The sequence below is a fragment of the Leucoraja erinacea genome, chromosome 11, assembly GCF_028641065.1.
Source record: "Leucoraja erinacea ecotype New England chromosome 11, Leri_hhj_1, whole genome shotgun sequence".
NCBI classification, from domain to species: domain Eukaryota; kingdom Metazoa; phylum Chordata; class Chondrichthyes; order Rajiformes; family Rajidae; genus Leucoraja; species Leucoraja erinaceus.
The window spans coordinates 51,650,878-51,662,311 of NC_073387.1; positions in this window are offsets into that span (position 1 = coordinate 51,650,878).

Consider the following 11,434-nt stretch of genomic DNA (forward strand, 5'->3'; position numbering starts at 1 on the left):
CCCTATCCAGCTTCTCAAGCCCCAGAAATATGCTTGGGATTTTTTGTTCTGAGATCAACAGTGCTGCCTTATCTCGGTACATGTGACAACTCAGTACCACTGAATTGCTGACATATCTGGCAAGAGGGCGCACGGTGGCGCAGTTGTAGAGCTTTGTAATCATGTATTGTCTTTCTGCCGACAGGATAGGACGCAACAAAAGCTTTTTCGCGGCCCCTAGGTACACGTGGCAATAAACTAAACTAAACTAAAGGGCCGGTCCCACCAGCATGCGACTACATGCGGCAAGCGCGACCAAACCAGAAGCGGGGGCCGCGCGGAGGTCGAGTGAGTGACGCGAAGTTTGAGCGAAGTTCGCGCGTCACGTACAGCGTCGAGGTGGCTGTGGGCCGGCAGGCCGTTGCCGCGCGGAATTTTTGAACACGGTCAGTTTTTCGGAGCCCCGCGCGATGTCGGGACCAGCTCCGCACAACTCCATACGGCTCCGGCGATCGAAGTGGGACCGGCCCCGCGAGGCCGTACGACTCAAGCGACCACGTTGGTGAAAAATTGCAAATGGCCCGAGTATGTAGGGTGGTGCGAGTGTACGGGGTAATCGCTGGTCAGCGCGGACGCAGTGGACTGTAGGTTCTGTTTCCACGCTGTATCTCTACAGTCTAAAGTCTAAAGGGTTGACAATACCACGGAGAGGTCTGTTTTATCCAGCTGCAAGATCTTAATGCCATCCAACTTCCTGTGGACCCAGTGTGAGCTCTATCTCAATAGTGCACTGCTCTCCAGAAACAAATTCAAGCATTACATCCAACAGGTGCATTTGACCTCCCAGAGGTTAATTATCCAAGCGGCTGAAATCTCGATTCCATCTGTCAAATAGCGGCACGTTGTATAAAATTATTTCCGGGTATGCCCAGAATTTATAATACTAAATTAACACTGGTGGCTTCAGATATGAAATGTAATTAACGTTCATTTAGTATAACATATTGACATTTTAACAGGTAAATTAATTTTCACTCTCTCTCTCATGCTAGTAAACGTTAATTAAGATGAACATATAAATCATTCATCTGTTAGCAGGCCCTTTCTATTTTAAAATAATCACAGGTGCGAAAATGACAATTGACTGGGTTGTGAAATCTCTTCATGTCTCTCATCGGCCTGTAAATAGGGAGCCTCGACATCGCTTTTGGAAAGAATCTAAAATATTCTTCCGTCACGAGAGGGAAGGCACGGGCGATTTAGGCGAATGCTGCCAGGGACCCGAAACATCACCTGTCCATGTTCCCCACAGATGCTGCCGAGCCCGCTGAGTTACTCCAGCACTTTGTGTCCTTTTGTGTAATTAACCAGCATCTGCAGTTATTAGTTTCCAAAATGTATTGTAGATATGAAATGTAATTCATGTTCATTCAGTGCAGCTTATTGACACTTTAACCGGTAACCAGGTAAGGGCGGCAAGGTGGCACAGCGGTAGAGTTGCTGCCTTACAGCGCCAGATACCCTGCATTGATTCCGACTGCCTGTATGGAGTTTGTACATTCTCCCTGTGACCGCGTGGGTTTTCTCTGAGATTTTCGGTTTCCTCCCACCCTTCAAAGAGGTGCAGGTTTGTCGGTTAATCAGGGGCGGAAATCACTATCAAAACCCACACAATTACTTAGGGCAGCCCGCGCATGCGCACACAGGCGTACACATGCGCGCACACGCACGCGCCCGAGCGCGAGGCTTTGGAGGCTTCGGCCGTGGGCCATGTGAAGCTGACCTGGTTGGTGACCGACTCTGAACTCCAGCAACAGCAGCTTCATCCACCCCGAATCGTGGGCTTCAATAGGCCCGTTTGCGGGGCTTTACATCGCCCGGCGGGGTCTTCAACATCAGGAGCCTCAATCACCTCGATGTAGCAATTTGACCGCGGGGCGATGGAAGATCCTGCGGCCGATTTTAAGCCGCGCCGCGCCGGGCGATGAAAGGCCCCGTGAACTGGCCGATCGATTCAAGCTCCGCTCTATGATCTTTGCTCCACCAGGACGTCTCCCTCCTCCAATCACCGCGCTCTCTCCTCATCCCATCCCCCTACTTCCACCTCTGACTGACACCTCCTTCCTCCAATCATCGCGCTGAATCAACATGGTCCCCCCCCCCCCCCCCCACCCCACTGCCTGCTGACCGATGTCTCTCTCGTCTCGTCTCTCTCGCCCTCGATCATCAGTCCCACCCCCACTGTCTCGCGGATCCAATTACAAAACTGGGAGAATTCAACGTTCATGCCAACCGGACGCAAGCAACCCAGGCGGAATATGAGGTGCTGTTCCTCCAATTTCCAGTGTTGCTCACTCTGGAAATGGAGGAGACCCAGGACAGAGAGGTCGGACTGGGAATGGGAGGGGGAGTTGAAGTGCTGAGCCACCGGGAGTTCAGGTAGGTTATTGCGGACTGAGCGGAGGTGTTCGGCGAAACGATCGCCCAACCGCCGCTTAGTCTCCCCAATGTAAATCAGCTGACATCTAGAGCAGCGGATGCAGTAGATGAGGTTGGAGGAGATACAGGTGAACCTTTGTCGCACCTGGAACGACTGCTTGGGACCTTGAATGGAGTCGAGGGGGGAGGTGAAGGGACAGGTGTTGCATTTCTTGCGGTTGCAACGGAAAGTGCCCGGGGAGGGGGTGGTACGGGAGGGAAGGGAAGAATTGACAAGGGAGTTGCGGAGGGAGCGATCTTTGCGGAAGGCAGACATGGGGGGAGATGGGAAGATGTGGCGAGTGGTGGGGTCACGTTGGAGGTGGCAGAAATGGCGGAGGATTATGTGTTGTATTTGCCGGCTGGTGGGGTGAAAGGTGAGGACTAGGGGGACTCTGCCCTTGTTGCGAGTGCGGGGATGGGGAGAGAGAGCAGTGTTGTGGGGTATGGAAGAGACCCTGGTGCAAGCCTCATCTATGGTGGCGGAGGGGAATCCCCGTTCCCTGAAGAACGAGGACATTTCCGATGCCCTGGTGTGGAATGTCTCATCCTGGGAACAGATGCGGCATAGGCGGAGGAATTGGGAGTAGGGGATGGAGTCTTTACAGGGGGCAGGGTGGGAAGACGTGTAGTCCACATGTGTGTAGGATAGTGTTAATGAGCGGGGATTGCTGGTCGGTGCGCACCAGATGGGCCAAAGGGCCTGTTTCCGCTCTGCATCTCTGAACTAAACCGAAAAAAAACTTGTTTGAAAGAAATCGAGTCCAATTCTTGCATTTGCTTACGAAAGTTAAAACATCCAGAAAAAGTATTTGCCCTCTATGTGAAAGAAAACCGTGCTATTTGAACAGGTGCCACACCAGGACAGAAGGCTTCATACTTTACATTTCTCAGTACATGGGTAGCTTGTTAGAAAACGACTTTGGAATTCGTATCAGTCTGCTCCCTACAGCCCTCTCTGACACTCTTTGAAAGTAATTGGAAACTTGATCGCTTTCAACTACTCTTCTTTTGAAAGTGATCATCATTACTCATTTGGATTCCCCACCCCTCCCTGTCTGCTCTCTCTCCCTCTCTCTCTATATATGTTCTATTGCCTCAGGCAATTGAGGAAATTCAGAGTGTCTCCGAGGATCCTCCAGTGCTTCTACGCAGCGGCGGTGGAAAGCCGGAAATATTACCATCTGGTTTGGGAATTGCTCTGCCAAGGAAAAGAAGGCTCTGCAGAGAGTAGTGCGTTCGGCCGAACGCACTATGGGAACTTCACTCGCCCCCCTGCAGGAACTATACAACAGGAGGTGCAACTCCAGAGCAAATAAAATCATGGGAGACCCCTTCCACCCCTGCAACGGACTGTTCCAGCTGCTACGGTCAGGCAAACGCCTCCGTTGCCATGCGGTGAGAACGGAGAGGTTGAGAAGGAGTTTCTTCCCAGAGGCAATTCGGACTGTAAACGCCTATCTCACCAGGAACTAACTCTACTGAACGTTTTTCCTTCCATTATTTATTATGTAAAAGAATATGTGTGTCATGATTGTGTTTATAATTTGTTTGGTTGTTTGGTTGTTTGTCTTTTGCACAAAAGTCCCCGAGCATTGCCACTTTCATTTCACTGCACATCTCGTATGTGTATGTGACAAATAGACTTGACTTGACTTGACTTGATTACCGAGTAATAGCCCACTGGATTAACATTTGGATTTTGGTCAGAAAAATGTAATCAAATTAATCCATCTTCAGAGATCTGGGGGCAAACCACCAAATCTGTACGGAGTTTATCAGCAAAGTTATAAAATATTGAGATTTGATGAGGATTTATAGATTCTGAACTGAATGGATTAATGCATCTTGTTTCCTTTGGTAAAATTCATCAAGACTGTAAATGTCTGGTGCAATGACACCCTCTGCTGGCTGTTAAAGGCATTTACCTTGAGAACAGCAGTACAATGGCCCACACACAGTGCTGGAAGAACTCAACAGGTCAGGCAGCATCTGTGGAGTAAATGAACAGGAGATGTTTCAGGTTGGGGCCCTGATTTGTTCTGAGCCTTTACATACCTCTAGTTTTTCTCTCCCCTGACTCTCAGTCTGAAGAAGGCTCTCGACCCGAAATGTCACCTACTCCGGTTCTCCAGGGGGGTGGCCCAGTGGTACAGCAGTAGAGTTGCTGCCTTACGGCGCCAGAAACCCAGGTTCGATCCTGACTACGGGTGCTGTCTGTACGGAGTTTGTTCGTTCTCCCTGCGACCACGTGTGTTTTCTCCGGGTGCTCCGGTTTCCTCCCACACTCCAAAGACGTACAGATTTGCAGGTTAATTGCCTTTGATAAAATTGTAAATTGCCCCTAGAGTGCAGGATAGAGGAAGTGTATGGGGTGATCACTAGCCCGCGTGGACTTGGTGGGACTGAGGGACTGTTTCCACGCTGTATCTCTAAAGTCTAAAGATGCTGCCTCACCTGCTAAGTGACTCCGGCACTTTGTGTCCTTTTCTGTATTAACCAGCATCTGCAGTTCTTAGTTTCCACTCCTGCACGAGCTCTGGTCGACCTTGTGAAGGGTTCAGTCGAGGGTCTTGGTTAGGTTCCGAGTCCACAATGTTCCTGCTAAAGATGGCATTAAAAAAATCCAGCCTGTGAGCATCAGTACAATGTTAATATCCATCAGCATGACAGGTGATAATTAGTGGCAAGCAAGCCTCCTGCCACTGAAAATGCAATCTAACAAGTGCCGAGTCTAACTGCTTGGGGAGTTAATTGGCAAGGAAGATTTCAGTGAAAATTAGTTTCTAAAAAACTTTTCTGGTTTGTTTCCCTCTCCTTTATTCAGCACGGCAACAGGCCCTTTGGTCCACTGAGTCTGCATCAACTATCAAGAATAATATGGCCATGAGATATAAGAGCACCGAAAAGTGAAAGGCCTGGATAGAGTGGATGCGGAGAGGATGTTTCCACTAGTGGGAGAGTCTAGGACCAGAAGGTGCAGCCACAGAAGTAAAGGACGTTCCTTTAGGCAAGAGATGAAGAGGAATTTCTTTAGTCAGAGGGTGGTGAATCTGTGGAATTCTTTGCCACAGAAGGCTGTGGAGGCCAAGTCAATGGATATGTTTAAAGCAGAGATAGATAGATTCTTGTTCAAGAGGGAACTGCGGATGCTGGAAAATCGAAGGTACACAAAAATGCTGCAGAAACTCAGCGGGTGGTGCAGCAGCATCTATGGAGCGAAGGAAATAGGCAACGTTTCGGCCCGAAACGTTACCTATTTCCTTCGCTCCATAGATGCTGGTGCACCCGCTGAGTTTCTCCAGCATTTTTGTGTACCTATAGACAGATTCTTGATTAGTACAGGTGTCAGAGGTTATGGGGAGATGGCAGGAGAATGGGGTGAGGAGGGAGAGATAGATCAGCCATGATTAAATGGCGGAATAGACTTGATGGGCCGAATGTCTTAATTCTGCTCCTATCACATGAATTTATGAGCAGAATTAGGAAATTCAGCCCATTGAGCCTGCACTACCTCTATTCTACACACTAGTGAAAAACGTGTATACTTTGCTTTAGACTTGGTGTGGACCTGACTTGGGCTAAATTGGACGAGGTGTGAAATTCTACTGCAATTAACCTCTGCCCATTAAACCTCAACCAGGCAGTGCGTCATTTTGAAAGTTCTTTTGAAAAATCTGCAGATGCTTAAAACCTGAAATAAAAACAGGAAACGCTGGGAACCCCCAGCAGGTCAGGCAGCATCTGCGGAAAGAGAAACTGAGTTAATATTTCAGGGGAAAGACCCTTGGCAGGATCTGGATGAGAACTCGTCATGGATAAACTACAATTGACCTAGTGATTTAATCAGCAAAATGCCAATTTAATACTCAGCGGGACAAGAAACTTGAACTGTGAATGCAAGTGGCGTTTGCTCACAATCTAATTAAAAAATATAACCCAGTCACCATTTTCTGCTGGAATATAAAAGCTTTTTTAATGTTTCAAGGTTTCAAGGTGAGTTTAAGGTGATTTTTTTTAAATGATGAGAGGGATAGACAGAGTTGATGTGGACAAGCTTTTCCCTTTGAGAATAGGGAAGATTCAAACAAGAGGACATGACTTCAGAATTAAGGGACAGAAGTTTAGCGTTAATATGAGGGGGAACTTCTTTACTCAGAGAGTGGTAGCGGTGTGGAATGAGCTTCCAGTGGAAGTGGTGGAGGCAGGTTCATTGGTATCATTTAAAAATAAATTGGATAGGCATATGGATGAGAAGGGAATGGAGGGTTATGGTATGAGTGCAGGCTGGTGGGACTAAGGGAAAAAAAAGTTGTTCGGCACGGACTTGTAGGGCCGAGATGGCCTGTTTCCGTGCTGTAATTGTTATATGGTTATATGGTTAATGTCACCTGTACCAATTAAGGTACAGTGAAATTCAAATTACCATACAGCCATACTAAAACAAAAGCAACAAGACACACAACTTCATAAAAGTTAACATAAACATCCACCACAGTGGGTTCCCCACGTTCCTCACTGTGATGGAAGGCAATGAAGTCCAATCTTCCTCTTTTATTCCCCGCGGTTGGGGCAGTCGAACCATCCGCAGTCGGGGTGATCGAATCCCCCGTGTCACGGTAATCGAAGCCCCCACGTCGCGGCAATTAAAGCTCCTGCAGCTTGGAGTTCCTGAAGTCGATCTCTAACCAGAGACCGCGAGCTCTGTGATGTTGTCCCACCGGCTCCCGCGGTGGAGCTCCCGAAGCCGGTCTCCAGCAAAGGCCGCCAACTCCTCGATGTTCGGCCGCAGTGCGGACGGAAATACGATACAGAAAAAAAACGCATCTCTGTAGAGGTAAGAGATTAGAAAAAATAATGATGCACTTCTGACTAAGCTGCTCATTGATAGATACCCCTTGTAGTAAAATCATGTAATGATTTACCAAAGTCACTAGTAATTAGTTTAGTTTTTAGTTTGGAAATACAGCGCAGAAATAGCCCATCGAGTCCGCACTGAACAGCAGTCCCCGCACATTAATTTTAAGGCAGAGATAAATAGATTCTTGATTAGTGCGGGTGTCAGAGGTTATGGGGAGAAGGCAGGAGAATGGGGTTAGGAGGGAGAGATAGATCAGCCATGAATCAATGGCGGAGTAGACCAGATGGGCCAAATGGCCTAATTCTGCTCCTATCACTTTTGACCTTATGGCCTTAACACTACCCTGCACACACCAGGGGCAATGTTATACTTACTCATGTATACCAAGCCAAATAACCTACAAATCTTTGGAGTGTGGGAGGAAAGCGAATAGCTTGGAGAAAACCCACGCAGGTCACAGGGAGAACATACAAACTCCGTACAGACAGTACCCGCAGTCAGGATCGAACCCGGGTCTCTGGTGCTGTAAGGCAGCAACTCTACTGCTGCATGGCCATGGGGCCACCTGCCGCCAGAGAGGCTATTTTCTAAGGCTCAGAACACAGTTACTATACACAGGTACAATTATACATAAGTACAAGACTAGTAGATGTAGCACTACACAAAATCACCACGTTTCCAGCACCATTTGTGTGATTCAAGTCCAAAGTCGTTAAAAGTGTAGAGTGTTATCGCGGCCATAAAGGCCGGTTGTCCTGGCAACGACATTGGATCGGAGTTGCAAGGTCGACCTTGTGTTTGTTTGGGAAAATGGGACTAACTGAAATGGAGCATCTTGGTCAGTATGGACAAGTTGAGCTAAAGGACCTGTTTCTGTTCTGTATGACTAGGTTGGACCTTCCATATGAGCATTCTCACGACGACAAATGGACTGTCTTTGCTTGCACTAAGAACTTTGTGTTTTATTAGCACTATTATTGTGGTCATTCATTTATTTAATCTGCAGGTTATTATATATTATTTCGGTGTAAAAACTATTTAATGATTTACCAAGGTCACTGAGCTGAGGAGGTTATGTTCTAATTTGGGCGGCACGGTGGCGCAGCGGTAGAGTTGCTGCCTTACAGCGCTAGATCCCGACTACCGGGTCTGTCTGTACGGAGTTTGCACGCTCTCCCCGTGACCGCGTGGGTTTTCTCCGAGATCTTCGGTTTCCTCCCGCACTCCAAAGACGTGCAGGTTTGTAGGTTCATTGGCTTTGGTATAAGTGTACACTGTGCCCAGTCTGTGTAGGATAGTGTTAATGTGCGGTGATCGCTGGTCGGCACAGACTCGGTGGGCCGAAGACCCTGTATCTCTAAACTAAACTAAAGTAAACTAATGCCCCTGTCCCACTTAGGAAACCTGAACGGAAACCTCTGGAGAGTTTGCGTCCCACCCAAGGTTTCCGTGCGGAAACCTTGGGTGGGGCGCAAAGTCTCCAGAGGTTTCCGTTCAGGTTTCCTAAGTGGGACAGGGGCATAAGGCTCAGAAAAGCTTTCTGAAAATTATAACTACTCTTAATTCAAATTCACACATGCACTGACTTCACAGCCCAACACCCGGTCTTCCATCTGTATATATGTATATAGCGCCGCAGAATTGTGCACCTATCCCCCCCCCCCCCCCCCCCCCCCCCTCCCTTCTGTTTTTGTTTTTTCTGTTTTCTGTTTCTTTTTTTGTACTAAATTATATGTATGCACTGAGTACGAGCAGCTTTTAATTTCATTGTACATGTATAGTGACAATAAATGGCATATATCAAACATATCAATATCAAAATATCAAACTAAAGGAAGTTGCAGTAGTTTCAGCCAACTTTTAGAAGCGATTAACTTTCTCTTTCCACGAGAGGAGAAAGAACTACAGTATTTGCATGTATATCGTGTCTCTCAATTACTCAGAACATCCCAGAGCGTTTTAAAGGCAACGGACGATTCTCGTTAACTTCTGCTGAATGACAAGTCGTTCATTCACAGTAAATTCTCATTAACACCAATTAATGAGCAGATCACCTGGTTTCTTCTTTAAAGTGGAAATGAGTTGAGATGCGCATCGTCCTTGACGGTTGGGAAGTGCCTCTTTACGAATGGTTTTTGTAGGAACATGGACGGCACGGTGGCGCAGCGGTAGAGTTGCTGCCTCACAGCGCCAGAGACCCAGGTTCGATCCTGACTACGGGTGCTGTCTGTCTGCACGGAGTTTGTACGTTCTCACAGCGTCAAAATAAGCCCTTCAGCCGGAACAGACCAGCAAACGCCCGTACACTAACACTATCCTACACACTAGGGACAATTCACTGAGGACAATGAACCTACCAACCTGCACGTCTTAGGGAATGTGGGAGGAAAGCGGAACACCCTGAGAAAACCATGTGTTCACAGAGAGGACAGGCAAACTCCGTGCAGACAGCACCCATAGTCAGGATTGAATCCGAGTCTCTGCAAGGTAGCAACTCTACTGCTGCGCCACCGTGCCGTAGAGCTGCTGCCTCAACCCTGACTATGGGTGCTGTCTGTACGGAGTTTGTACGTTCTCCCCGTGACCACGTGGGTTTTCTCCAGGTGCATCGATGGGCCGGGTCCCTTCATCAGCTGAAAGTGTAGGGGGAGCATTGACTGCATTGACTTCAATATTGTAAGACCATCTCAGTCCGAATGACCCAAAGCTTCTTATTGAAGTAAACAATTCCTCCCAAGATCAGGTATAAGGAACAAAATGCATTTCCTGCCTATAATCAATCCATATATATCCCTGGTTTAAAATAAGCTCTTAAATAATATGAAATATATCCTTATTAAATCTTGTTTACTAGCGAGGATATTTATTGTGTTTATATAAAAAGAACAATAAATGTAGGAAATATTACACGATATTTCACCGCGCACAATTAATAGCAAATAACAGGCATGTTTTGTAGGATTTGTGTATGGTACGTATGACATCTTGCAAGTAATGGCTGTGCAAATTAATATATTCTACGAGTTAAGAATTCACATTCAATATTAGAACGTTTGTGCCGTAAATCTTAGAGTCATACAGCGTGGAAACAGGCCCTTTGGCCCATCTTGCCCACACCGACCATTTACACTAGTCCCAGCTGCTTGCGTTTGGCCCATGTCCTTTTCAATCTGTCCCATTCAAGTACCTGTCTAAATGTTTCCGAAACGTTGTGAAAGTCCCTGCCTCAACTACCACATCCGGCAGCTCGTTCCACACAACCCCTTCCCATTGTGTGAAAAAGTTACCCCTCAGTTTCCTATTAAATCTTTCCCACCTCACCTTAAACCTTTGTCCACTCGATTTGCCTAGTCTGGGCATTTACCCGATCTATTCCTCTCATGATTTTGTGCACCTTTATAAATCCTTTCACAAATGACCACCAGAATAATAGTTTCAGGTGATTCAGGTGATATAAAATAGTAATCAAGAGCCTGATGCTGCTTTAATGGAAGATAGACGGTGTGTTCTGGTTTAACATTATCTATTGCTTTGCAACTTACAGACTAATTTATTTAAAAAAACAAAGATTAAATGTAGAAACTATGATCTCCAGATGCTGATTTCCAATAAAAGACATCAAGTGCTGGAGTAACTCAACGGGTCAGGCAGCATCTGTGGAGAACGTGGATAGATGGCGTTTCAGGTCGGGACCCTTCTTCAGCTGTCCTGGTGTTTGTCTGTGGGGTTGTGGTCAAGGGGGTAGGTATGAGGAGGTGCCCGAGAGCTGGCGCCTGGCCTCAGCACAGCAGAATAAGTAGTTAGCGTGCGGGTAGATTTTCCTGCTGCTATTTTATGTCAGAGTTTGGTCTAACCATCGGTCTGGTCTCGTCCCAAAACATCGCCCGTTCCTTCTCTCCAGAGATGCTGCTTGTCCCGCTGAGTTACTCCAGCATTTTGTGTCTATCTTTGTGCTAAACCCACCTGCCTGGGGCAAATGTGAAATGGCTCCCACACTACAAAGTTGTACAGGTATGTAAGTTCACTGGCTTCGATAAAATTGTAAATTGTCCATCGTGCGTAAGATAGTGCTAGTGTACGGGGTGATCGCTGGTCGGCACAGACCCGGTGGGCCGA